A 27,819-nucleotide genomic window follows, 5' to 3' on the forward strand; every position below is an offset into this window, starting at 1 on the left:
TGGCCCCGGCTTGCTCGCGGAGGCCAATGCCAAGTGGCCAAGGCCGAAAGAAGGCCGGGGCTACCGTGTGCGGAGGCGGCCGGCACCACTCCCGGGGGCGGGGAAGGGGTCTCCGCGCGCGTGTGGGGCTAGGCGGGTGCCAGCGCGGGTGGGGAGCCCCGGGGGCCGGGGCGGGCCGGGGCGGGCCGGGGCGGGGCGGGGCGGCCGCAGCGGGCCGGGCTGGGGGCGGGCCGGGGCGGGGCGGGCCGGGGCGGGGCTCCGGGGCCGTCTCGCAGGCTGCGGCGGCCGCGGGAGAGGCGTCCACAGCGGCGGCAGCTGGGGCAGCGGCGGACGCGCGGCCGAGCAGGGCGGCGGCGACCCCGGGTGAGCGCAGCGCGGACGCGGCGGGGGTGCGGCGGGGAGCGCGGGTGGGGTTCGGCAGGGAAGGGGGCTCGGAGGGCGCCGGGGAGAACCCTGCCATCCTTCCCCAGCTCCCGATGCCCCTGCAGCCTTCAGGGGAGGGAGGGAGGGACGGAGTGAGGGAGGGACGAAGAGCGGAGGACCCAGTCCTTCAGCCCTTCTCCTGTGATCGCCGTCCAGATGTCCGTCTGTGCGCCGGTTGCCCCGCTCCCCAGGACTGCTTCCCGATTGTGTTACAGGTCACCCCCGTCACCCCTCAGTCACTCGGTCCCCCGGCCCCCCCGGTTTCCCCGCCCCCAGCCAGGTATCTTCAGCTCCAAAGCCATTCTTCCAGGACACCCCAACCTTCTGCTTCCCCCTTCCCACCACCAGAGGCCCAGGCTCCCCGCCTCTCTCTAGAGCGCCAGACGCAAGGATGACCCCCACCCGCCTGCCCCCAGTGCCTGCACACCTGGACCCTTCTGCAGCCACCTGCCCTAGATGTTCTTAGCCAGTCAGCGCACTGCTGTGTCTAGGACCCGGGCCTCCTGGCCCTATCACCTTCCTCCTCCTGAGAATCCCAGTCTGGCAAAAGGGACTTTACAGATCTTGCGCTTTGGGAACAATTTGACCCACTTCCCAAAAGGCTGGTCCCAGGCCAGCCGTGCTCTTTGGTGGAGACACCTGTCTTGCCTGCCAGCCAAAAGACTAAGAAGCCTCTGTCAAAATGGGCCAGTGGGTTCCGGGATCCTTCTTCAAGCTGTCCTGACTTGCTGGCCAGTGTTCCTAGGGACCAGAACCAAGACCTTTGTCATTTAAGACCTCCGGGGGTATTTGCTGAGTCCACCCCCAGATCCTAGGAATTCCCCCAGCCACTGTGTTGGGTGTGTAGAGTCGTGCAGTGACAGGCCACCCTTCAGGGCCTGGTCTCCTCTCCCATGTCCTTGTTTCCCTGCTTGTGCCCCAGGGACTCCAGGGGCAGGTGTTTGGGACCTCCATCGCCCCCACAGCTCTGTGGCCCTCCTGCCTTACTCTGTTGGAAACTTTTCCCATCTTTCACTATCGCTGTCCCTCTGGATAGGGCCTGGGCCATCTGCATTGCATTGAGTCCCCAGGGCACAGCAAGCTGGGCTGGGACCGGGAAAGGCTGGGACCTGTGCTGCAATGAAGGGCCACCAAGAGGAGGGTGGCTGCTAGCCAGGTCAGGCTGAGCATCTGGGCCTGGGGACTAGGGCTTTGGGGTGGGTCTGCGCTTTCCTGAGCCCCGAGTGGGGTCCCAGGCTCGCTTTGCTGTGACGAGAGGAGGCAGAGCAGGGGCTGTTTTTCCTGCGTGCTTCTGACTGTCTTGTGTTGCTATGGTGACAGTTTTGCCTCTCTTCCTCCTTCTGACTCTTCTGGGAGCTGGTTTTTATTGGTCTGTTGTCCTGTCTTTTATGACTCTAATTTCTCCTTTCTACTTGCTCTGAAATAAACAGTCATAAACATGGGCACTGGGCCCAGGCTGGGGGCTGGCAGAACTTCACCTCCTTCTGGCCCCGGGCTCCTGCGAGGGGAGAGAGGTGGGGACAGACCTGCCCACACTCCCTCCTGCCTCCAGCTCTGGGAAGCGGGCAGCGCCTCCGTCTCAGGCACACCATGCCTCCCATCCTGCCTGCGTGCTAATAATAGACTCCATGTGTAGTGAAGGAGCTCACTGATGTTCATGACAGCCCTGTGGGCTCGGGGCTGTCCCCACTTTGCAGATGACAAAACCAAGCTCAGAGTGAGCCATTTCCCTCAGGTCACACTGGATTTAGTATGTAGTCAGAGCTCAGTTTTTGTTCAACGAATGGAACAGAAATGGAGCTGGCCCCAAAGGCCCATGTCCCTGACCTCCCACCCTGTAGGCTTCCTGGTTGGTCCTCCCGGGACAACGGGGCCCCCTAAACCCCTTGTTCTGGGGGTGCCACTGACTCCCACAGTGGCAAGCTGCCAGGGAACTGCCTGTCAGGTCTTTGCTGCACCCTTGACCCCAACTGTTGGAGACCCAAGTTGAGAGGAGAGTGAAGCCACTTGTCACTTCCTGTTTTTTTACTCAGCACCAAGAAGCATTCAGTTTGCTTTTGCTCTCAGGGCCTAGATGCTGGGTAAGTCAGGGGCACTGAGAGCCCAGTTAACCCCCACCCCCACCCACATCCCAGCCAGCCCAGAGTGAGGAGTTCAGAGTTGGCCAGGGCTATAGGTCACCGACTGTCAGCTGTCAGTGACACTCTCCAGAGAAGCTGCCCCCTCTGTTTCCTTTTATTTCGCTTTTTTGCATACTTTCTTCTTTCCCACTGCCCTGCCCCCACCCCCCTCCCTCCGCTTTGCCTATCTGTGCTCCAGGCTTGGTAACATGAAAAGACTAGGGAATCAGCAGCCTCCTTGTCAAATGTTGGCCCTGGAGAAGTCGGTTCACTCCTATGGGCCTCAGTTTACAGCCTTTAAAACGAGTTTGACAGCATCTGTTCCAATAGCCGCATTTGCTTGTTCCTGAAGGATGGCAAGGAGTAGCCTGTAGGGGGTGTTTTGAAGGGTTGAAGCCCTGAGGCACCTCTAATGCCCTCATCCCATTGGGAAATCTCAGTGTTGAAGAGACCCTGAACTATTGCCTGGAGATGCAAAGCTGGTCTAGGAATCATGAAGCCGTGATATCTCAGGGTTGGGAGGCATTGTCTGAAGTCATCTTGTCCAGCCCTGATGTTGAATTCACTTCCTTCCATGCACTCGGCCTTCAGTGAGCATCTACTCTGAACCAAATACAGTTTTGGGAACTGCGCATTTAAAACCCTGTCCATTATTCCTCTTCCCAAAGAATGAAGTCGGACATAGAAAGAGATCCTTATGACACGTCAGAGGGGTGGTGCGATGAAGGAGAAGTCAGGGCGAGGTGGGGCCCCGGACAACTTGACTAGGTCACCCATCAATGTTGAATCAGGCATCTTGTGCTTGGTGGCTACAATTTATTTGTCTTACCACTGCCCACTTGGGGAGCCCGAGTCCACCCCACACAGCGATGGGGTGATTGTTCCAGACCCCTCCCTTGGCTGGTGAGCAGGAACAGCAGAGGCCCACGGCCGGGAACCAGTCCCGCCTTCCTTGCTGAGTTTCGACTCATCGACCCATAGTATCCTCTGGTTCCTACTTCATCCTGCTCGTGATCCTTTCTCAGAGGCTGCGTGATTTACCTGACAGTGCAGATGGGAAAGAAGGTGATGGGAAAGAAGCAGATTGTGGAGTCAGCTATGAATCCGGACCCTGCTGCTGCTGTGCCCCAGCTGTGGGATCCTGCAGGACTACCTGACCCCTCTGAGCCTCAGTTTTCGTACCTGTAAAATGGTGATACTGATACTTGCCTTCTAGGAAGGAGATGATCTCATGTCTTTATGGCATCTGGCATGGTGCCTACCTCACAGTAGACTTGCCATTATTTACTTTCATTGATTAGAAAAGAGTTCTCAGTTACTGGGCCTCTGGGTCCTCTTAGAACAGAGGAGGGGAGCTCTTTGGACTAATCTGGCCTTCAGAGATCTATTCATTATCTGGAAAGGTTAAAAATTGCCCATACTCCAGTTCCTCAACTGCTGGTTAGTCGGCGAGATATCTCTCAACAGATAAACTATGCTCCAAACACCGTGAGTTTACGCAAATCACCAACTTTGTTTTCTCAAAGAGGAATGAATTTGAAATGGCCAAAAAAACACTCTGAGTTCAAGAATATGTCACTATCTGTGAAAATACTGTAATTTGCTTCTTTGCCTTTGATTTTGTTGTCAAATCCAAAAATTCATTGTCCGACCAGTGTCAGGGAACTTATCGCCTGTATGTTCTAGGCCATTTATGGTTTCAGATCTTACTTGCAAGGTTTTAATCTATTTCATGTTCATTTTCATGTACAGTACAAGGTCATGGTCTGGTTTCATTCTTTTGCATGTGGCTGTTCAGTTTTCCCAACACCATTTGTTGAGGAGACTGTCCTTTCTCCATTGTGTACTCTTGGCTCCTTTGTCAGAGAACACTTGAAAATGAATGTTTCATAGGTTTTATACTGGGCGTGTTTAGCTTCTTTTTTTTGAAGTTACCATGTTACATTGTAACATGTACCATGTTACATTGTAACATGAACCATGTTACATTTCTCTCAAATCATCACCAGAACTCTGTGACATTAGTATTCTCGTCCCCTTTTCTATAGTTAGGGAAAGCGGGAAAGGCAAGGTAACTGGCAGAGTCTATCAGCTAGTAAGGGACAGGGCCAGAATTTAAAACTGTGGCCTGCTTGCACTTTCCGCCATAGTATACAGTCTTGTCATTTCCTTGGCTGGTGTGTCAGTGACCTAAAATAATTGTGTTTGGAGAAAGAGAGCAGATTTCAATGGGAGTGGAACTGGTCAGTAACTTAGACTCGTAGTAAATATTTAGAGACTTTTAATAAGAGTTTTGCTCTCAGCGTAGCATTAACAAAGCTTTGTGTGGTTGGCTAAGGCCTCAGTCCTAGAAGTGATGAATGGAGGAGGAGTCTGATATGTCTGAGTTAAGAGAAAATGTTCGATGATGCTAGAAGTAGCTTCCTTTGCTTAAGAATGGATTGCTGGTTTGTCATTGAAATAAATTGAACTGATTTTATAACTGAACATACGAATGGAAAGCATGACAGGTATGTCCAGGGAATATATATGGACCAAACCAACAAGGTCAGGAAATGTGGGTGGATGGCTTTTAAAAGGGAGGGTGATTTGGATGCAGGCTGGCATCATAACCCATGTCTAGGAAGATGGAGGTACTGAAAAGGGATTGCAAAATTGCTCACTCCTGGCCTTTCTCAGGTAATTTAGAAGCCTGATTTCCCCGGTTAGGAAGCCGTTGTCCCAGTGAATCCAAGTGCTGAAAATGGGTGCCCTGTTCGCCCAGCAATGGGCTTCCTGGGTCCAGCTTAGTGCTGCAGACAGATGTGCTTCTATTTGCAATTATCTCAGGACCCGAGTCTGGTGTCTGCTTATTTAATGACTTCACTTTCTAATAACAATTCTGTATGGTGTAGATAATTAGATCTTTAAAATGAAACTGGGGAAATGGTCTGCCCCCAAAGAATTGCAGTTTTATGGTGGATCAAGCATTAAAATGAGATCATTCATTCATTTAACAAATATGTATGGGGTAGGTTCTTGCCCTGTGCTGTGGTAGGTAGGGTACAGTGATCAAGAGGGCGACGTCCCTGCCCGCAGCCAGCTGTCATCTCGGGCGAGGCAGAGGAGAAGCCCCATACCTAAGTGGACCCTTGTCATTTGTCCTACAGAGTGCCGTGTGCCAGAAAAAGAGGGAAATGTAATCATTTCGACTCTTGCTGCAACGCAGTGAGAGTTATTATTGTGTTATTTGTGGAGCCCCTGAATTACACCTGACGCGTTGCAGGGAGAGGACGAAAACACGTGGCTGGGACAGCGGATGACCTGGGCGTGGCTCTCAGCCCTGCTCCTCGCTGCCTGGGTCAGTTTCTCTGTCGGGGAAACAGGAAGGTTGGATTCGAGGGCTTCAAAGGGTCCTTCTGCATCGAGCCTGATGATTCCAATACGCCCGGGACCCCCTTTTCCTGAGTGACAGGGGAAGGGGCAAACCTGGCAGCCTTAGTCAGGGGGGCCGCCAAGGCCAAGCTGGGGATGGGGAGAGCCAAGGGCATTTTCAAATAATTTTCTCAAAGAGCAGAGAAACCTTGCTCTCCTTCCCAGAAAGGGAACCGCCATTCTGATTGAGCGTCAGATAAATGAGTGGAAGTCAAGGCCAATGACAACAGGGAGAGACAAAAGGAATGCAGGAGCTCAGCAGGGGCGGGGAGGAGTCACCAGCTTACTCCCACTTCCCGGGGTCTCTGCTGACATGGATATGGGGGGCTTGGCTTCACAGATGTCTTGGCTACCGCAGTTGCTTTAAGTTAATGTCCTTTTAAAAAAAATCATTTGGTTTGATAATCCCCGGGCTTTAGAATAAATGAAAATGCACAATCATTTTAGGATTGTGAGGAACAATGACGAACACACAACTCTCTCAGCACTGCATCAAGTCCCATCTTTCCCACTGACAACCGAACACAGGCCCTTCCAGAAGCAACCACGGGACTGGGTCCCAGTTGCCCAGACTAGGGTGACAGAGTGCTGTGGCTGGGAGGCGAGCAACTTCTCATCTGTCTGAGGCTCGTAGTCCTCTCGGTCCAACATGGGCCCTCGCACCTTCCGAGGCATGGAAATTATTGTCCGCAGCAATCATGAGCATTTCGGATCACTTTCAGCAGTCTTCTGAAGAACTTTTGAAACGGATATCCCCATTCTGGATGGGGAAACAGAAATGCAGGGGTGTTAAGAAGGAGCTTTGCATAAAGTCACCTCATTAAGGAAGGTTGTAGGCTGACGGCCGAAGCCACATCTGTGTGCTGCAAAGCCTGGTCTCTCTCTGTCACCCACACGAGAGATGAGAGCCGTGCGTGTGTGAGGAGCGTGCAATTAATAAGCGTGGGTCTTGGCTAAAATCCTCATCTCAGAGAGCTAGATGTGCTTCCTTACCTTGAAATTGAAAAGAAGAAGAAGAAGAAGGGGGGGAGGGGGAGGAGGAGGAGGAGGAGGAGGAGAAGAAAATAGAGCTGTATTTTCAGGCTTCCCTGGGACCGTATCTCTGCATCAGACTGATGTCCTTGGACGGTGTCCTTTGCTCAGCCCACTTCATCAGAGAACGCCATCCAGCAGGAATGAGCTGAGCCTCTGGTGTGTGCGGCATATGGCCTTGCTGAGCTGTGGAACCCACCCAGTTGAGGCAGGCTGTGCAGAACTTATTTTTCAGACCTCTCCCTGCGACAGCTGGAGGTCATGGGAACACGAGAGAACTGTGGGCTCAGTTGCAGAATGACAGACTTGCCTGTCCTCGACTGGAACAACACCTTTGGTCCACTTCCTCTACTGTACAAAAACCAAAGTCAAGAGAAAGAGACAGATAGATTGGGGAGCCAATATCAAAGGCTTTTCCAAGGCTAGCACAAGAATTCAGCTTCGCGGAAGCTGTGACGGGGCTACAGCTCTTTGAGAGGTCTGGAGGTGAGACATGCATCTAGAAGTTCTGGGAGAATATCCCAGGGCTACAGAGAGAGCAAGCAAACCTGGGTTGAAATCCTGGCTCTTCCCCTCGGCAAATTCCTCAGGCTTGTTAAGGTTTGTAATTTATGAGCTGAAGTTAATGATACTCGTGTCTCAGGAATATTGTAAAGGACAAATTAATTAAAAACCTATGTCAGTCTCCCTTTTGTGCCTGCTCGTCGAAGAAAATTTGAGAATTTTTTGCTACTTCCTTTAGGCTCCTCTTTATTTGTTGTTTGGGGTAGAAAATGACCTGGGGCTTCTCTTTGCCTTTAGAGATACATTCCTGAATTGCCCCCAACAAATCCCCCGAATCCACTCCTCTGGGTTGATGCTTCTAGCTGGGAGCCTTCATTTTATACTTGAATTGAAGCTGGCTGTAGTGTTTGCTGGAGTGTAGTACAAGGGTTGTACTTACTCTGTAAGTCACCCTAAGTCTCTTTCTTTGTGTGTGTGTGTGTGTGTGTGTTTTCTTCCTAGAATGTTGAGGTTTCAAATCTGGGCCCTTAAGTGCCTTCAGACAGAAAAATGAGTTTATAAGCTGTTTTCTGACATTCCCCTTTTTGCAAGTCCAAAATCCAAAATCATCTGAAAAGTTAAAGTTTTTTTTTTTTTAAAGATTTTATTTATTTATTTGACAGGCAGAGATCAGAAGTAGGCAGAGAGGCAGGCAGAGAGAGAGGAGGAAGCAGGCTCCCTGCTGAGCAGAGAGCCCAATGTGGGGCTCGATCCCAGGACCCTGGGATCATGACCTGAGCCGAAGGCAGAGGCTTTAACCCACTGAGCCACCCAGGCGCCCCTGAAAAGTTAAAGTTTTATCTCTCATGGCTCATTTGGAAGCAAAAGCTGGCCTGATCATACCTGAGACTATGGGTAGTTTTTATTTATACCGCTCTAGGTGGGTAAGCTTTCATCAGATGGTTGAGTGCCCCCCACCCTACCCAGGGTATACATAATACATGCACTATGTTATTGTTTTTTAAAATCTGAAAGATTCTGGGGCACCTGGGTGGCTCAGTGAGTTAAAGCCTCTGCCTTCGGCTCAGGTCATGATCCCAGGGTCCTGGGATCAAGACCCACATCGGGCTCTCTGCTCCGTGGGGAGGCTGCTTCCTCCTCTGTCTCTTCTTGCCTCTCTGCCTACTTGTGATCTCTGTTTATCAAGTAAATAAATAAAATCTTTAAAATCTGAAAGATTCTGAATTTGGAAGTACATATAGGGAAGAGATTTCAAAGAAGTGTTCGTGGGCTTCTTCTTCAAAAGCCCATAAGAACACACAGCCTCCCTTGGGTTGGGGGCTTGGGAAGATATGAGTGGGCCCTTGAGCATCCTACTTTTGGTACCAGCTGGTATGGGGACTTGGTTTATTCATTCCTCATCCGAAACCTTAATGCCTATTTTGTACGTGATAGGTATTACATGCTATATTCGTACAATAAAGGAAGCTAGAGAAAAGAAAAAGTTGAGAAAATCATAAGGAAGAGGAAATATATTTATAGTTCTATACTGCAATTGTTAAAAAAAAAATCCAAGTATAAGGGACCCACATGGTTCAAACCTGTGTTATTCAAGGATCCACTGTAATAGGCAAAAAATATTAAATGGCCATCCTTGGCACGGACCCAAAACAACAACAGCAACAACAACAACAAAACCTTTTAAAGCATCGGTTTCAACGTTTCATGGAGACGAAGTGATTTTTTAGAAAATTCCATAGAACTAAAAATAAGCTGGGAATTTTTGGTCTGGTGTGGCTTACAGTCCAATGTCATCCTTGGCCTGTGGAGGAAGGTAGAAGGGAATTTTTAAATCTTACTCATCGTTGTAGCCACGTGAGGAGGAACCAGGTCCTGAAGAGTGAGCCGGGGGAAGTGAAAGCGGCCGGCCGAGCGTGAGAAGGTCTTGCTTCTTATCTCGGGTCTGCTCTTGACTTGGCCGTTCAGCTTGGGCTGTTGCTTCCCTTCTCCGGGCCCTAGGAACTTGGTTTCTAAGTCAATTAAGTCTTTCATCCTCTCTGAGAGGTTGGGAGTGGAGGTGGGGGCCCCCAAGAGAGTGAAAAGAGCTCAGCGGCCGGCTTGCTGACCATGTTCTGGTAGCTTCCGTCCGGCCTCCATGTGGACCGGAGAGGGAGGCCAAGAGGCTTCCCCGCACTCTGCATCGGTTTCCTCGGGCTGATCCTTCTCACAGCACAACCTTCTGATTCCTTGGGACTGGTTTGTGTGGGATCCACTGGGGCTCTAGGCCCTGAAGTGTTGCCCAGCCAGGGCTCAGTGATGCTCCCGCAAACGTTGCAGGTGACCGGGTCCCTGCTGGAGGTGGCCTTCCCCGCGGCTGCTCTCTTGCCTGGGGTAGTTGTTGAGGCCAAGGCTCAGCGTTGCTGAGAAGTCAGGAAGGAGCGTGAAAGTTCCCTCTTGTAGACCTTGGGACCAGGAAGCTCTTCCCAGGGATATGGAAGAGTGTGCCTTCACGAGCTAAGCATGGGTTATAGAACCTGGAGGGAAAGGGCTTTGGGGATGAATCTCATTCTCTCTCTCTCTCTCTCTCTCCTTCTTTATTTCTTTGCCTTTTAAGTTTACACTTCAGGTATCATAATTCTGGCTTTTGCCAGGGTGAACATTTCCCCTGTCCTCCCGGACCTAACTGTGGGAGAAGGCAGTAGATCTGCCTCTCCCTGAGCTCCCACCCTGGTCATCCCACCTCCCGGGATCTCATGTTAGGAACCAGGGGCCTGACTGTGGACAGGGGTTTTCCACAGTGGAGACGTGACCTCCAATTTTGGGATCCTGAAGTCTTTTTGTTCGCAGAGACTTTGGGAGCCACTGGGGAGCGGGAAAGAGGGTAGACACTAGGGCATGCTGAGGTGGGGGTATTTCTGGGAATGGCTGGTGCTTACAAGTTAGAGAGGCCTGGACTCGTGTGTGTGTGTGTGTGTGCACGCACGCGTGCGCACATGCACTTCCAATGCATGTGTTAGGGAGTCCTTTCAGATTTTGGGAGGCGCTGCCAAGACCCGAGCCCTGCTGGGTGTACTCTGAACAAGGCTCACCTCGACCTGAGCCCTGGTTTCTGTGTAGCTCACTGGGGGACTGACCACTGATGTGCTTCCCCAGGGCTAAGGAACCTTTGTGTTTCAAGGACCAGTGACCCCTGAGATCGGCAATTCTGGGCTTCCCTGGCAGGAAGCAACTACATTATGTTTCTTAGGGGGAAATAGCTCATCCTTTTGCTTGGGAAGCACAGAACTCTGTCAAGTCTTATTCTAGACGTACTTGAAAATACTCAAATCCTTTGAGCTTATTACTTTAAAATAAAATAAATGAAAGAAAACCCAAATATAAGGTTTCAAAAGTAAAGGACGAGGGAACTACTCAGTTTTGTTTAACAGCCCGTTGGGGGACATAGGAAAAGATGATGAAGGAGAAAGGCAAGAGAAGGAAAAAGAGAAACCCAGAAGGAAAACTGTGGCAGCTGCCTCTGTCCCAGGAACCTTGGGTACTCGGGTCCTCTCATGCAAGCTAAGTGGAGTCGGGAGCCTGGAGGGGAGAGGGCAGAAGGAACTGAAGTAGGGAGCTAGGGATCCTGGCTCAGTTTAGCTTCCTAAGCTTCCAAGGAGCCGGAAGACCTCGCAGGATATGGAGGGAGCAGGGCCTGGGGAGTCCCCAAGGAGTTGAGGTCTGCCACTGACTCACTAACTTTCTGCAATCATCCTCCCTCTCTAGATCCCGGTCACTGACTAATAAGTGAGTTTCACTAGGTGAAGAGTAAAGCAATTCCTGGGGTCAAAGAGGGAATCCTGGCCCCCGACTCTGGACCCAAGGCTCTCCGGGAAATGGAGAAGGAAAGCCTGGCTCCGGTCTCTCTGTGGTGGTGGCCTCCCTCCTCATAGGGTCCATCCACATGCGGGCTTTCCTCCCTCGTGCCCGGGAGCGAGCCCGTAAGTGCGTGCTTGAGTGAATGAAGTGTTACATGCACATTTCCTATTTTGTCCTCCTTTTAAGGCACTGTGTCAAGATGCTATCTCCTCCTCCCTTTTTTATATCATTCACTCGCTAACCTGCTAGCGAGATTGTGGGTTGTACAAATTTATCTGCTCAACCTCAAGTTCAGGAAATACTTTGAGTAGCTCATAGAAACAGAAATAGCGATGGTGTTTTTGATATTTTATGGTATATGCACATGAATTATTTTTATGACCCAGGACCAGCAGGGCCCCTCGTTTTTCAAAGCCCACTCAAATGTTCAGTTATATTAGTACCAATGAGTTATGCCCTTCAGTGCACATAGAGCACCTATTAATTCTATTTTACTAGGCTGTCTATGTGCATTTCTCACCCTATAGACAACCTTGCAAGGCAGATCTGTTGATTTCTCTTTTGAAGATAAAGGCAAGGATGTCAAGAGAATTTTACAAACTTGCTTTGAGACATAGGACTGAAAACGGGGCCCCAGAATTTTGACTCCAAACTGCCCGGCTCTCAAAATCTCACACTTACCCACACCACATAATTCACTGCTTCCAGGCCACAGTCTTATTTTTTAGGAAAATACGATCTTTTTTTTTTTTCCTGTCATGACTCTCCTTAAGCCTCAGAAAATACAATCTGAGTTGGAGTGCGCTGCCTTTTTCCAGAATGGAGTCCCATGGCTCTCCCTGCTGTAATGTAAACTTCATGCAGTCACTGTATTTCCATATAACAAACTTTTACTATGCACTTCCAAAGTAGTAGACACTCCTCTAGAAGCTTTTCTGTGTCCTTTAGTAGGAAAAGATGTGGACTTTATCTTACAGAGCGCGAAATTCAGACTCAGATGCAATGATGTACATAAAGGCAAATACCATATGAAAAGGGGATGGTTTGCTCTGTGAATGAACAACTTAGAATGTAGTTCTAGAGCGTGCTTGGGATTTTGCTTTTGGCTTGGGACGGAGGCATCCCTTGTTAAACTGCAAGACCAAGTTCAGCTGACCCACCCTGCTCACACCCGCGTTGTGCCTGGCTTCCTCAGCCTCTGTCGGCCGCGGTTGGAACCTAATTTGGTGGTTGCGGAGAAAGGCATGGTTCCTCTCGTCTTTCCCCATCTTGCGTTAGCCTGCACCGTCCCTAGCTCATTTTAGTTAGTCTGAACTCCTCTTTCAGTTTCATTGCTCATCATAGACTTGCCAACATTATGCATTAGCTTCATATTACAGAGGAGAAAGCAGTAACATGATGTACCCAAGATCACACGTGGGCTCGGCATTCTTTTTCCAAAATGATTTTAAAAATTTTTTTATTTAAATTCAATTAGCTGACATATAGTACATCACTAGTCTCAGATGTTTGATCATTTATCAGTTGCAGATGACATCCAGTGCCCATCACATCACGTGCCTTTCTTAAGGCCCATCACCCAGCTACCCCATCCCCCCCCCACCCCCTCTCCAGCAACCTTCAGTTTGTTTCCCAGAGTCAAGAGTCTCTCATGGTTTGTCTCCCTCTGTGATTTCTCCCCGTTCAGTTTTCTCTCCCTCACCCTGTGATCCTCTGCGCTGCTTCTGACACCTTGAGAAGCCTCAATCTCATCTGAGGTGCATTTTATTTACCCAAAAGATCCTTTGAGGATGCCTGGGTGGCTCTGTCGGTTAAGCATCTGTCTTCAGCTCAGGTCGTGATCCCAGGGTTCTGGGATTGAATCCCACATAGGACTCCCTGCTCAGCGGGGAGCCTGTTCTTCCCTCTCCCTTTGCCCCTCCCCTGCTTGTGCTCTCTCGCACTCTCTCTCTCAAATAAATAAATAAAATCTTAAAAAAAAAAAATATCCGTTGAGTTTCGGTTCTGGTGTTACCCTCTCCTGGATATATCCCCCAACTCCTGCCAAATCCATCCGTCCATCCATCCGCCCATCCATCCATCCATCCATCCACTTACTCAACAAATATTTATGGGGCATTCGCAGTGAGCTGGGCATTTCTCCTCGGTGTCAACTTCTGGAGATTCAGCAGTGAAGCAGGCAAAAAAGCTCCTTGCCCCCATGAGACTCTGTTCCACTGCGGAAAGATGCGCCATAAACACGTGAGCAAGTAAAATGTGGGCTGTGTTAGATGTCCTGTGTTCCCTGCAGAAGACTGAAGCAGAGAAGGTGGACAGAGGGAGGGGTGAGTGGGGGGAGGGTTGCTACTTGACGTTGGGTGGTCACAGAAGTCCCCGTGAAAGGTGAGGATGAAGGAAGGTGTCCGGGAAGTGAGAGAATGAGCCGTGTACCCTGCTAGGGAAGGCGTGGTCCAGAAAGAGGGCAGGCAGGGTCGGTGTACCCAGCCCGTTGAAGGACCAACCGGGAGACCAGGGCTTGTCGCTGAGTACAGAGGTGGGCAGGGGTAAACAGAGATGTTGGGATGACAGTCTAGGGCTGGCCTGTGATTGTCTTTCCTTTTTTTTTTTTTTTTCTAAGATTCTATTTATTTACTTGACAGAGAGAGACACAGGGAGAGAGGGAACACAAGCAAGGGGAAGTCGGGGAGGGAGAAGCAGGCTTCCTGCTGTGCAGGGAGCCCAGTGCGGGGCTTGATCCGAGGACCCTGGATCATGACCTGAGCAGAAGGCAGATGGTTAACAACTGAGCTACCCAGGCGCCCTGGCCTGTGATTTCAGCCACCCCGCTGTTCCCTCCGACTGAGAGCCTTCACTGTATTGTTAGGGTCACCTTTTCCGCTGCTCTGCGCCCATACTGGTCTGTGCAGCCTGGAGGGAAGGCCTCTTCCATCCTTGGTTTTCACATCCCCAGTCCCCGGCTCAGGCCTAGGGGAGAGGAAGAGTGCAGCGTTTCTAAGTCTACTCCTTTTCTTCTGCTTCTTTTTGGAAGGCCAAGTGTTCTCATTAAAGACTATTTGTGATTCTTTTGATAAAAAAAAAAAAATGGTTATTTTGAAGGAATGCCACTTCTAAACTCCAATTAGCCACTTCCTCCTTGGACAGCCATCAAAGGGACAGACTCCCTGGGGAGAGAACAAGGTGCCAGGAAAAAGCTGGAAGCGAAAGTTGCCGAGAGGAGGGTGTTCCCTGGAGTCCAGAGGACGAGGGCCTCACCCGAAATCCCCAGGGACGGAGCAGGACGGCCCGGTTCCCTGCTGGGGACTGGTGTTTACAGAAAGTGACCACAGGCTGGAACGAGGAGGCTCTCGAGAAACCCTCAAAGCATGTCAGGAGACCAGCCAGGACTTTCCACTCACTGCTTCTCAGAGGATAGCTGGGGAGGGGGGACCCCAGGGACCTGGAAAGCCTTATCTCTGGAGACCTTTCTGGAAAGAAAAGAGCACTTTCCCTGCTTGGGAGTTTCCCCTCACAGAGTGGAACTCTGGTCTCTGAGAGGCTTGGGCTGCATCTGAGGTGGGGCAGGAACATGTGAAATGCAGATGGGCGAAGACAAGAGGGCCAGGCAGAAGCATGTGGCCTTCGGCGACTTGTCACATGGCAGACCGCCCGTGGCTATCAGCTCCCACCTTATTCTCTGCTCCCAGTCAGAATCGTGCACCCTCAGGATAAAGGGGACATAGCGCAATGGCCCAACTCAGAGACCTTGACGCAAGTAGCTCAGTAGGGTCGAAGCCAGGGGGCCTGGGGGAGTGGGAACTGAAGCCAGACATCCTGAAGTCTGTGGGAAGCCGTTAAGGCATCTCAACAAGGCAGTGGTGACACGGGACTTTCAACCAGAAGGACTTGTGTGTCAAAGCGTGTATGACATTCTTACAAAACTGTGGAGTGTTCATCGGTGAGAGTTGGGGTGGGGAGTAATTCCTTCATAGCTGGTATGTCAGGTGGTGGGTTTGTTTAAAAGGAATAAAGTAGGAAAACGAAAAGTTTGTCTTGTCATTACTCAACAGGTTGTTTTTTTTTGTTTTTTGTTTGTTGGTTGGTTGGTTTGAGAGTGAACCGTGTGCAGGCACCTTGCTAGGGGATTGTCTGTCTAGACCCCCACGCCCTCACGGAGTCCCTAATCTGCAGGGGTTTCTAGAAGCACTGTTCTCCAGGGCACTTGAGATAAGATCACTTGCATGCCCTGGCTTCAGATGCGTGTTGCAAATCTTTAAAAGTGGGGGAATACACATTCACGGTACCTGACACGTGAAGAACAGAGAGCGCGTTCTCTACGCGCCAGTGACCTTTTAAAAACAAGTCACGGCCTTGCCTGGCCCTCCTCTCCTCCCCATCGGTGGACTTGGCCTTCTCTCCTTGCAGCCCTCCCTCTCGGGGAGCTGATGAACATAACAAACTCTACAGTTTGCGAGGTGTTCCTCACCTGCCTGAGAGGGACCTGCGTTAACAATGTAGCACCTGTGAGAGGCTTGGACGAAACCTAACGTTTGTTGGCAACCCAGTCGTTAGAAATGTTGCTTCTCTGGTGTGTTGGACCGCCTGTATGCGCTTTCCTCCCGCTTTCACAATGGCTTTTCCTGACTTCGTGTTAGTGCCCGGTTTCTGCAGTTCGGTGCAAAATTTTAAAAACATTCACGTGTATATGTGTACCGGAGCGCTCTGCGGCTGGTTGCATTTTTGGTGGCTATTGCACTAAAGAAAGAAGAAAGCCAGGCTGGTCGCTCAGGATCTGAAAAGTCTGGGCTGCCTTATGAAAATAGCATCTGTGGGTAGAGAGCAGGGAGGAGGGTGTCAGAAGTCAGCCTCGCTTGGGTCAGGGTGGGAAACCCCTAGTGTGAATGAAAAGCAGCATCGCAGGGTGCCAACTCTCTCAGACCCCCAAATATAGCTTTTGAAAACTGAGCTTTCTGGTGAAAAGATCCACTGTTGCCGAATACCTTCCATATATGTCAGTAAGCTGGGACAGAGAGTATAAAGCCTGCCTGAAATCTGTCTAAATCAGTAATGAAGGTCACTGACCCACTCCTGGTGGAAGGAGCCTTTTTTTTTTTTTTTTTGAAAAGTGAAAATACGAGGGAAAGAAGAGAATAAAGAAGAGACCGAGAACAATCGGTTTGGATTTAAAACAATAGGAATAAGAAAATTGGAATTAGTCACTCCAAACAGATCCGGTGAGCCTCTGTCCTGAATCACGACCTCCCTGACAAGGTTTTAAGGTCAGGGCTTCTTTATGGTCTTATTTCCTGGTAAAGTGACACACCGTTCCCAGCGCAGGCTTCACGCATGTGCTAGGCATCCTGGGGATACGTGACACGGAGCCGATTCGGAGCTGCTGTGGGGTGACTCTGTAAACTCGGGAAGCTTCGCTGTGGCCAGAGAACAGCCATCGTCCCTGAGATGTTTCAGTGAGACCACGTGGAGCCCCTCTAGCCGTGGGGCAGGAGAGCTGAGGCCAGTCCCCCCACCCCCTGCCTGCTCAGTGCAACGCAGATGGAGGTTCGGCCCTCTGGTTCTGTGTGTCTCTTACTGTAGGTCTCGTGTTCTATGTCTGTGTCATCCCTGATCTCAGGAAATGGCCCAGAGACCAGGGAAACCTGTGTGGTTTGCTGCCATTTTGATCAGTCTGCAGTTTGCAAGGAAATTTTTACACTGAAGATGTGTCAGTCCTATTTTTAATCACACTGGGCTATGATCATGATTTTGTTTCTAGTATCTTCATCTCTTTGCTGTTTGATTCTGGGCCATCACTTTTTCGTTTGTTTGCTTGTTTGTTTGTTTTCTTTTAATTTGATTTAATTTTTTTTCAATGTTCCAAAATTCATTGTTTATGCACCACACCCAGTGTTCCACACAATACATGCCCTCCATAATACCCACCACCAGGCTCACCCAACCTCCCACCCCTCTCCCCTCCAAACCCTCAGTTTGTTTCTCAGAGTCCACAGTCTCTCATGCTTCGTCTCCCCCTCTGATTTCCCCCAACTCACTCCTCCTCTCCATCTCCCAATGTCCTCCGTGTTATTCCTTATGCTCCACAAGTAAGTGAAACCGTATTATAACTGACTCTCTCTGCTTGACTTATTTCACTCAGCATAATCTCCTCCACTCCTGTCCATGTTGATACAAAAGTTGGGTATTCATCCTTTCTGATGGAGGCATAATACTCTATTGTATATATGGACCATATCTTCCTTACCCATCCGTCTGTTGAAGGGCATCTTGGTTCTTTCCGCAATTTGGTGACTGTGGCCAGGGCTGCTATGAACATTGGGGTACAGATGGCCCTTCTTTTCACTACATCTGTATCTTTGGGGCAAATACCCAGTAGTGCAATTGCAGGGTCATAGGGAAGCTCTATTTTTAATTTCTTGAGGAATCTCCACACTGTTTTCCAAAGTGGCTGTACCAACTTGCATTCCCACCCACAGGGTAAGAGGGTTCCCCTTTCTCCACATCCTCTCCAACACATGTTGTTTACTGTCTTGTTGATTTTGGCCATTCTGATTGGTGTAAGGTGGTATCTCAATGTGGTTTTGATTTGAACCTCCCTGATGGCTAATGATGATGAACATTTTTTCATGTGTCTGTTAGCCATTTGTATGTCTTCTTTGGAGAAGTGCCTGTTCATGTCTTCTGTCCATTTTTTGACGAGATTAGCTGTTTTGTGTGTTGAGTTTGAGGATTTCTTTATAGATCTTAGATATCAGCTCTTTGTCTATAGTGTCATTTGTGAATATCTTCTCCCACTCCATGGGTTGCCTCTTTGTTTTGTTGACTGTTTCCTTTGCTGTGCAGAAGCTTTTGATCTTGATGAAGTCCCAAAAGTTCATTTTTACTTTTGTTTCCTTTACCTTTGGAGACATATCTTGAAAGAAGTTGCTGTGGCCGATGTCAAAGAGGTTACTGCCTATGTTCTCCTCAAGGATTTTGATAGATCCCTGCCTCATGTTGAGGTCTTTCATCGATTTCAAGTTTATCTTTGTGTGTAAGAGAATGGTTGAGTTTCATTCTTCTACATGTAGCTGTCCAATTTTCCCAGCACCATTTATTGAAGACTGTCTTTTTTCCACTGTTTTTTTTTTTTTTTTCCTGCTTTGTCGAAGATTATTTGACCATACAGTTGAGGGTCCATATCTGGGCTCTCTACTCTCTTCCACTGGTCTGTGTGTCTGGTTTTGTGCCAGTACCATGTTGTCTTGGTGATCACGGCTTTGTAGTAAAGGTTGAAATCAAGCCCCCAGTTTTGTTTTTCTTTTTCAACATTTCCTTAGCAATTCAAGGTCTCTTCTGGTTCCATCCAAATTTTAGGATTGTTTGTTCCAGCTCTTTGCAAAATGCTTGTGGAATTTTGATTCCATTTGGGATTCCATTGAAAGTATAGACTGCTGTAGGCAGTATAGACATTTTAATGATGTTTATTCTTCCGATCCAAGAGCATGGAATGGTCTTCCATCTTTTTGTGTCTTGTTCTGTTTCTTTCCTGAGTGTTCTGTGGTTCCTCAAGTACAGATCCTTTATCTCTTTGGTTAGGTTTATTCCCAGGTATCTTATGGTTCTTGGTGATATAGTAAATGGAACCAAATGGAATCAAATCTCTAATTTCCCTTTGTATATTTTCATTATTAGTGTATAAGAAAGCAACTGATTTCTGTACATTGATTTTGTATCCTGCCACATTCCTGAATTGCTGTATGAGTTCTAGAAGTTGAGGGGTGGAGTCTTTTGGGTTTTCCATATAAAGTATCATGTCATCTGTGAAGAGAGAGAGTTTGACTTCTTTGCCAATTTGGATACCTTTTATTTCTTTTTGTTGTCTGATTGCTGTTGCTAGGACTTCTAGTACTATGTTGAACAACAGTGGTGAGAGTGGGCATCCTTGTTGTGTTCCTGATCTCAAAGGGAAGGCTGTCAGCTTTTCCCAATTGAGGATGATATTCACTGTGGGTTTTTCATAGATAGATTTTATGAAGTTGAGTAATGTTCCCTCTATCCCTATACTTTGAATCATTTTAATCAGGAATGGAAGCTGTATCTCGTCAAATGCTTTTTCTCCATCAGTTGAGAGGACCATGTGTTTCTTCTCTGTTCTCTTAACGGTTTGTTCTATCACATTGATTGATTAGTGAATATTGAACCTCCTTGTAACCCATGGATGAATCCCACCTGATAATGGTGGATAATCTTTTTAATGTACTGTTGGATCCTATTAGCTAGGATCTTGTTGAGAATCTTGGCATCCATATTCATGAGGGATATTGGTCTGAAATTCTCCTTTTTGGTGGGGTCTTTGTCTGGTTTGGGAATCAATGTAATGCTGGCTTCATAAAAAGAGTTTGGAAAGTTTTCCTTCCATTTCTATTTTTTCAAACACCTTGAGGAGAATAGGTGTTATTTCTTCTTTGAATGTTTGGTAGAATTCTCCAAGGAATCTATCAGGTCCTGGGCTCTTGTTTCTTGGGAGGTTTTTGATCACTGCTTCAATCACGTTACTAGATGTTGGTCTACTCAGGTTGTCAATTTCTTCCTGATTCAGTTTTTGAAAGTTTATAGGTTTCCAGGAATGCATCCATTTCATCTATGTTGCTTAACTTATTGGCATATAACTGTTGATAATAATTTCTGATTATTGTTTCTATTTCCTTGGTGTTAGTCGTGATCTCTCCCTTTTCATTCATAATTTTATTAATTTGGGTCCTTTCTTTTTTCTTTTGGATTAGTTTGGCCAATGGTTTATCGATCTTATAGATTCTTTCAAAAAACCAGCTTCTAGTTTCGTTGATGTGTTCTACTGTATCTCCAGTTTCTATCTCATTGATCTCTGCTCTAATCTTGATTATTTCCCTTCTTGTGTGGGGTTGGATTAATTTGTTGTTGATTCTAGAGTTCTTTAAGGTATAAAGAGAGCTGGTGAATTCTGGATTTTTCAGTTTTGTTTGAGGGAGGCTTGGATGGCTATTACTTCTCCCCTTAGGGGACTGCCTTTGCCATATCCCATAAGTTTTGGACTGAAGTGTCTTCATTCTCATTGGTTTCCATGAATTGTTTAAGTTCTTCCTTGATTTCCTAGTTGATCCAAATGTTCTTAAGCAGGGTGATCTTTAGCTTCCAAGTGTTTTTAACCACTCTTAGGTCTTGAGGATTTCATCCATAAAATGGACATAAATTCATTTTTTTTGCTGTCCTCAACCTACTACCTGTGAATATGAAATAATTTTATATGTGATAATGTGGTGTATTCATCAGCTTTGCTGTGGTAAGAAATAGCCCCACATTTCAGTGGTTGTAGCAACAAGCATCTCTCTTATGTCCCATGTTGGGGGCTGTAGATTGCCTTCTATGATATCACTCTACATTTCCTATTCTGGGACCTGGGCTGAAGGAACAGGTGACTTCTGGGAGTGTGCTGTGCTCATGACAGAAGGAAGAGAGTGAGCAAAGTGACAGAAACTTGAGATGCTTCCTGAAGCTTCTGCTCTATTATACTTACATTCCACTTGCTAAACAGGACAAATGGCCAGGTCCTCTATCAGTGGAGTTCCCCCTCCCATGGGCAGGGAGATCAGGAATGCAAGCCACGTGACAGCCAGACAGGCAATATAATCTTTTTATGGTTGAGAATACAATGTAGCCTAACCCATACCTTATAAACCTGTGGGACAAGATGGGCTTGTTAGGTTCTTAGTAAAATAATAATGACCTGCTGGTTTATGTTGATATTTTAGTTAACTGAAATATGCTGACTTAGCCAACATTTGATTACACTAGAAGATCGGTACTCCTGGATGGAGGAGATTTAATGCCATTTACCCCCAGTATGCTGAGGGTAAAACTTAGCACTGAGCCTGGAAAACAGTAGATAACAGAATATACTAGGTGTTCTGAATAACTGTATGAGATCACAGCTGCTCTAATTCTCTGGGAACTCAAAAGCCAAATATAATTAAGGTTTCCACAGTCTATTTAAGAGGAGAAAACTTGGCAAAGCATGGATTTCAACTGCATGCTAGATAAACAGGGTTATCAGTGTATTTCTTAAATTCTGAAGCCTTTTTCTTCTTTTATGTTGGAACTCATGTCATTACATCAAAGAACTCTGGTACAAACATAACTCAAGGTCCCCAGCCCTGTCGATGATCTCTGTCCTCATCAGGGTCAACAATAACAGTGCAATTGGCCATTGTTGCAACTTTCTCTGGGGCTTTCCAGAGCTCGTATTATTCTCCCTAACTTTTGTTGTTGTTCCTAGCCTGCCTCCCTGGTAGTTTCTCACATTTAGAGAAAAAGAAAACCAAGCTGTCAGGATGCGAGGGCAGGGCCAAAGGCGGGCAGTGGGCATGGGCCCCTGCTCCACTCTCCAGCTGTGTGGTCTTGGGCTAGTTACTCAAACTCTCTGTGTCTCATTGTTCCTATCTGCAAAGTATGGATCATAATAACATCTTCCTCCTAGGCTGTCCTGAGGAGATGACGGGGTGATACGTGGGAAGGGTTTGGAGCCCTGTTTAGCATCAGTAGTGCTCAGGATACCCACGATCCATCCTGTCCAGCCTCGGCACTGAAGGGAGAGCCAGAGCAGAAGTAAGGTCTTGGATTGCAGCTGGGGGATGGGACCCCATGGACTGAGGGACTGAGATGAGCAGTAAGGAAGGGAGGGCCCTGCAGCCGACGTGGCCATGCTCCTGTCTGGAACAGTCTCGTGACAAGGTGCGGAGACTGGAAAACTCCTCAGGAGCAGGGCCTTGGTCCCCACTGTCCCTTGAGCCTCTCAGGCAGGGGGCCTATGAGACTTCCTGTTTGGGTAGGACTTCTAGTCAGTTGGGCTGTGGGCCTCATATTTCTGTGATGGTGACTCGGGCAAGAGCTTTCCAAAGCAACGCTCAGCTGAGACACAAGGGACTTCACAGGGATGTTGTTCATCTTTGTCTCGGGCCTCGTGATGGCTTGGGTCAAGCAATCCCCATCTGTCTGTCAAAGGTGCGGGACCTCTGCATGTGACATGTGTGCAACTCTGGAAGCATGCTCAGAGCTGGTTTGAGGTGAGAGCATTCCAGAAGAAGGGCAGGCCTGCGCCCCTCCACCCAGATGCCCCACACAGCAGGGAGCACCTCCCATGCATATAAGATCCTCTAGGGGGTCCTTGCAAGCCCTCACCAGCTCTTTCCTTCGAAGACCTTGAGTAGACAACGATCTGAGAGGCCAGTGTGTACCATATCGTGAACTTGAAAACCACGACATGTCATTCTTCTCGTTCATCTGTCATTGAGAGTCACCTTTCTTCTACCGGCATTGAATTTAAATAACTCCGTCTGGAGCACCCAGAAATTTCAAAATCCATTTCAACTTCTAACTCTCTTGTCACCAGGATTAACAGGTATTATTAGCAAAAGGAAACAGCTCATTTGGAATGCTGTGTTTTTGTAATAATGGAAAATGTAGGGCTTATTTACATTTTAATCATTTTCCCCTTCCGCTGGCATTAGGTGGGCAGGATGTTCTGCTCTGAAATGTGTCATTCGGGGGTGCATGGACACTGCTTTCCAGGTTGATTCCCACCTCCGTTGTCTCCCTGAGTCGGCACAAGCTCTGGAAATGGCACCTTATTATTTAAGCCCGTTTTATCGAAGAGGGAACTACAGCTCAGGGGCTTGTGTGAGCCCTTAGCTCAGGTTTTGAAAGCTGATCAGGGGAGGGGCACAACTTGAACCTGAAAGCAGATGCGGCCCGGAGTATGTGGTCTTGGCCCTGCACAGGGCTGGGATAGAGGTCGGTTGCATGAGGTTCCCATCGAACTTTTTGAGGGTTCTTTGGCCCTCGCTGCTTGGGCCAAAGTGAGTTAGGATTTGTGTTCATGAAAACCTTCCTACTTTGGCTCAAAGTGTGTATGTGAGGGTGGTTTAGCGGTTGGGAGAAACAGCCGCCTGTACAGGGGGTCCACTCTATGACCATGCCGGGGTATGGGAGGGCAGAGAGGTCAGGGTAATCAGCCTGGGCTCCCTGGGGTGTGAGTTCTTCCCATCCACACTCTGTCATCAGTTTCTACCCAAGACTGATTGTTTTCTGTTCTACTCACGTGCACTGGCAACAGGACTGCAATGAAGCTGCCAGTTCATTCGTTAACGTACTCCCTACGTTTGTTGACAAATATTTATTGATCCCTTGGCACTAAACAAAACGGAGCCCCAACTTTTATCTTTTGTGCACATGCACACGCACACGCATGCACCATGCTAGGCCATGGAGAGCACTATGGGAAGAAATGGAACTGGGTATTGCCGGGAAAAAGGTTCGTGTCTCTACGGGTGGTTCAGAGGAGGTGGTCTGATGAGCAGACTCCTGGAAGAAGTGGGAGATGAGTCTTGGCCCTGTCTGCAGAGAGAGGTGGACTGTACAAGGCAGAAGGAAGAGAAAGTGAGAGTGCATTTTGCTGGTTCAAAGACAGGAGGAAAGTGTCGGCAGGATGTGTAGGGGGATAAATGAAGCCAGAGTGGTGAGGGGAGAGCTAGAGGTTGGGCAGGACCTGAAGGGCTGTGCGGAACGGGTCTCTAACAGGGCGATTGGAAACTGACATGGAACTGCTTGCAGCCATTGTCCACTAAAGCTCTGAACTGGGTGTCATCGGATTAAAAAGAGTATTTTAGTAATTCTGCCAAAGTGTCTGGAACAGATGAAGAAGCTGAGGGGCTTATCTATGATCAGTTAGCTCACAAATGACAAAACCAGCATTTGGACAAGGTCTTTTGAATTTCGGAACATATCCCAGACCTGCCTCAAATTTAGACATTTGTTTATTAACATTGACTTTTGAACAACATGGGGGTTAGAAGCTCCCACCCTGTGAGTAGTCACAAATCCCTGTATGACTTTTGACTCCCCCAAAACTTAATTTGGAACAGCTTACTGTTGGCCAGGAGCCTTCCCGATAACATAAACAGTCAACATGTATTTTGTACCTGATGCTTTACATCCTGTATTCTTGCAATCAGCTAGAGAAAATATTATTGAGAAAGCCATAAGGAAGAGGAAACACACGTACAATCCTGTCCTGTAAAAAGAAACCCACATAGAAGTAGATTTGCACAGTTCAAACCCGTGTTATTCAAAGGTCAACCAGATTTAGGATTTGAAGATATATGTTCATTTCTCTGCTTCGTATCAACTACGATGATGTGGGAAAGCTCAATGTCTCCTCCCTGAATCACATTAACACAGATCATGGTCGTAACACATCTTTTCAGAAGGGAGATCATGTCCGATGTGGTTTCATAGCTTGAGCAAATTAACACATCCCCTGGTACCTGGTACGGGTTAGTGTGTTTCCAGAGAAACAGAACCAATAGGAGATACACTTGTGTGTCCAAGAAGTCCAGGATCCATAGTCGGCAAGCTGGAGATTTAGCAAAGCTGCTGGTGTTGTTCTATCCAAATCCAAAGGCCTGAGAACCAGCCGCGCCGATGGGTCTTCCGGAAGGAAGGCAGGAGACCCATGTGCCAGCTCAAAGACAGACAGATAGAGAGCGCAAGTTCTTCCTTACTCTGCCCTCTGTCCTATTCATGCCTTTAAGGGTTTGGATAAGGCCCTTCCACATTTGGCAGGACATCTGTTTCACTCAACCTACTGATTCAAATGCATCGTATGTTAATTAATTGAATTTAAATAAAATAAAATAAAATTTTTAAAATGTGAATTTCAGGCAGAGACATCCTCAGAGACATGCTCAGAATACTGTTTAACCAGTATTTGGACACGTCATGTCCCAGCAAGTTGACCTGGGATATTCACCATCACAGGGACCATTTTTATAAATACAAATATACTTAAAGAAAATTGAAAGTTGCATTAAGAGAGGTCTGAGCTCCTTCCCGGGACCATGCCCCTAACCCTCTCCCCTTGTGTGGACCAGCTTCTCTAGATTCTAAAACTGCTCTTATCCAATTCAAGGCCCTTCGTTTTCAGAGCAACGTTCCAATTCCACTTAAAAGGTTGACTGAACGGTCAGAATTCTCAGAGATCACCTGAACGAAGGATTTTCTAACATGGTCTGTCTCATCATCACCTGGAAAATGGTGCTATGTGTGCAGCCCACGGAGGACATGCTGAAGCTGCTTGTAGCCAAGGCGAGTGGCCAGGATGGGGGTAGGGGGCTCTGGCCACCTTGAACCCACCAACTGACTCCCCCAGGTCTGGGCATACAGCAGCAGATCTTTGCTGCATGATTGAAAAAAAGTCAATTTAGTCTAAGCCATCTATTTACAGATGGGAAGATTGAGGCCTGGAGAGGGAGGAGCAGGAGAAGAGCACCCTGTTGATTGCCCTGCATGGCTCCAAATTTCTGAATCATTTATTAATCATTTGCTGCAAATTGCCAGAGATAGATACTCTGTGTGTGTGTGTGTGTGTGTGTGTGTGTGTGTGTGTGTGCATTATACTCACAGGCCCTCTTCCCCCTTAGGTTATCAGTGGTCTAGGGACAGAGTCTTTGTCATGTTCTCTTTCTTTTCTTATATCCTCCAAATCATCAAGCATAATGGCTTGGACTTTTCTATGCGTTAAAGTATAAATGAACAACCATCCAGCCGTAACCTTGAAACTAAACTGTGGCGTCCTCCTACATCAGTTGCCCCTTCTGCCAGAAAGTGTCCCCTGATGTCCCCAGCCATAAATAATCTCTGCTTTGACCCTCCAGAGCATTCTTTTCGTGACATCTGAGTGCTTTTACGACTTTCTCCCTTATATTGGAGTCACAGGTGAATGCATTCCATTGTCCTTTCCAATGATACAGCCACTCTGAAGGGAGAGCTACATGGGGTTCATGAAACAGAGTGGCATTGACTTAACAGACATTTGATTCAGATTCAGCATATTTCGAGAAGGGCCAATTGCGTCTCAGACCCTGCCCGCAGTCTGCTGTCACAGAGGCTCATGTTGACCCCAGCAGCCCTACAAGGTGGCTGTAGCAGGTAAGCTTCATCTTACAGGCCAAGGAAACTGAGATTTGAAGAGTGAAGGTACCTATTCAAGACAGTTTTAGGGTTTTAGTTGAGACCAAAACTTCTGGCCCCAAGTCCCCTGCCCTTTGCACCAGCCCAGGGTGTGTCCTTGTTGGTGGAATCAATATACAAGCCAAGAAGAAGGGAGCCGATTAACTCAGAGGCAAATAAATGCCGGACATAAGCCATGTGTTATTTTTGTTACTGGTCATAGAAGTACCCTCGTGCTGGAGAAACATGAAAAGAATGTTTGCACTCGTGGATGCGTTCTGCTTACCTCCCTCTGTCCGCTGGAACTTGTCCGCAGGTCCTACTGAAATGCGACTTTCCGTTGCAAGAATATCTTGCCCCCCTGGTTTCTACCACAATGACAATGGGATTTCACACCTTTTCATTTGGATGTTCATCATTGTCCTTGATAAGTCTTGCCTTTTTAGGAAGTAAATCCAATCAGCTTCTGGTCTCTAGGAGGCCTGGTGGCCACCGCTCCCTGTATGTGTATGCGCCTGTGTGTGTGTGCGCGTGTGTGTTTGTGCTTGCTGGCGGCGTGGCAGTGAACATCCTGCTTCACTTTTCTGCTCCCTTTCTCATCTCCCATAGCAATAATCCGCCCCTTCTATGGTAGAGACCCTCCAAAAGTAGAAGAAAGCATGCACAGCGAGGCTGGAGTCGTCTTTTATTATTTAGCCCAGTTAATTCCTGATTCTAATCAGAGCCCAAAGCCCCTAATCATGCTTCTGAGTTTGGTAATGGCAGATCTCTTCACAAACATCTGCGAAGGAAGCATGTGTAGAGGAGTCTTTGGATAGAGACCAGTAGTTAAGCCCCAGGACCCGCACAACAGATGCCTCTTGAAGAGCATGATCAGCTCCAGCTTCCTGGGGGGACGCGGCAGGGAGCACCCAGGGAAGAAATGGTCCTCCGAGGCTGAAATCAATGCGATCAGCCTCCGAAGGGCCATGCAAATCCTCACCATAGCCTGTGAGGGTGTCCTTTTTCTGGATGCAAGCACTGAGGCCGGTGATTCAACCTGTCCACTAAAGAGGATGGTCCTAGAGCAGAGCCTTCTGGTTCCCGCCATAACCTCCCTGTGGAGCAGGTGGACACAACAGCTAAGTGGAGTGTCCCACCTCCCCCGAGGCCTGTGCTCTGCTTTGGGTCAGATCCCAGCAACAGAGCAGAGAGGGCTGAGACGCTGGCGTAGAGTTAACAAGCGGGATGTATGTGGGCGTCCTTTATCACTTGGGTCCTGCAGGTAGATGAACTTGATTTTAGGCATCAACAGTGCTGGACACTGGCCATGGGGTTGGTCACTGGGGGCAAGCAAGGGCTAATGCATTTCTGCCTCAAAGAAGTCTGGTGGAGAGTTGTTTCTCAGAATATGTTCTTATATCATGGAACCGGTCCTGGCAGGAGATATCCAGAAAGCATTTACTCATGCCTTCCTTGATCAGATAAATACTTTGAA

The 27,819-nt window shown here is 48.2% G+C and overlaps 1 protein-coding gene across 6 annotated transcripts in view; it reads left to right on the forward strand.

Annotated features, from left to right (window-relative positions):
* The first annotated feature begins 247 nt into the window (after nt 1-247).
* Nucleotides 248-27,819, forward strand: part of CYRIA (CYFIP related Rac1 interactor A) — a 105,603-nt gene continuing 78,031 nt past the window's right edge. For 3 of the 6 annotated variants that reach the window (XM_080814334.1, XM_080814333.1, XM_080814332.1), the window contains exon 1: nt 279-363. The gene's annotated coding sequence lies outside the window, so the exon portion shown is untranslated. Of the gene's footprint in view, nt 364-27,819 lie in introns of all 6 variants that reach the window. The other 3 variants (XM_080814336.1, XM_080814335.1, XM_080814331.1) reach the window with 2 other exon arrangements.

This window comes from Martes martes (assembly GCF_963455335.1).
Source record: "Martes martes genome assembly, chromosome: 9".
In the NCBI taxonomy this organism is placed as follows: Eukaryota; Metazoa; Chordata; class Mammalia; order Carnivora; family Mustelidae; genus Martes; species Martes martes.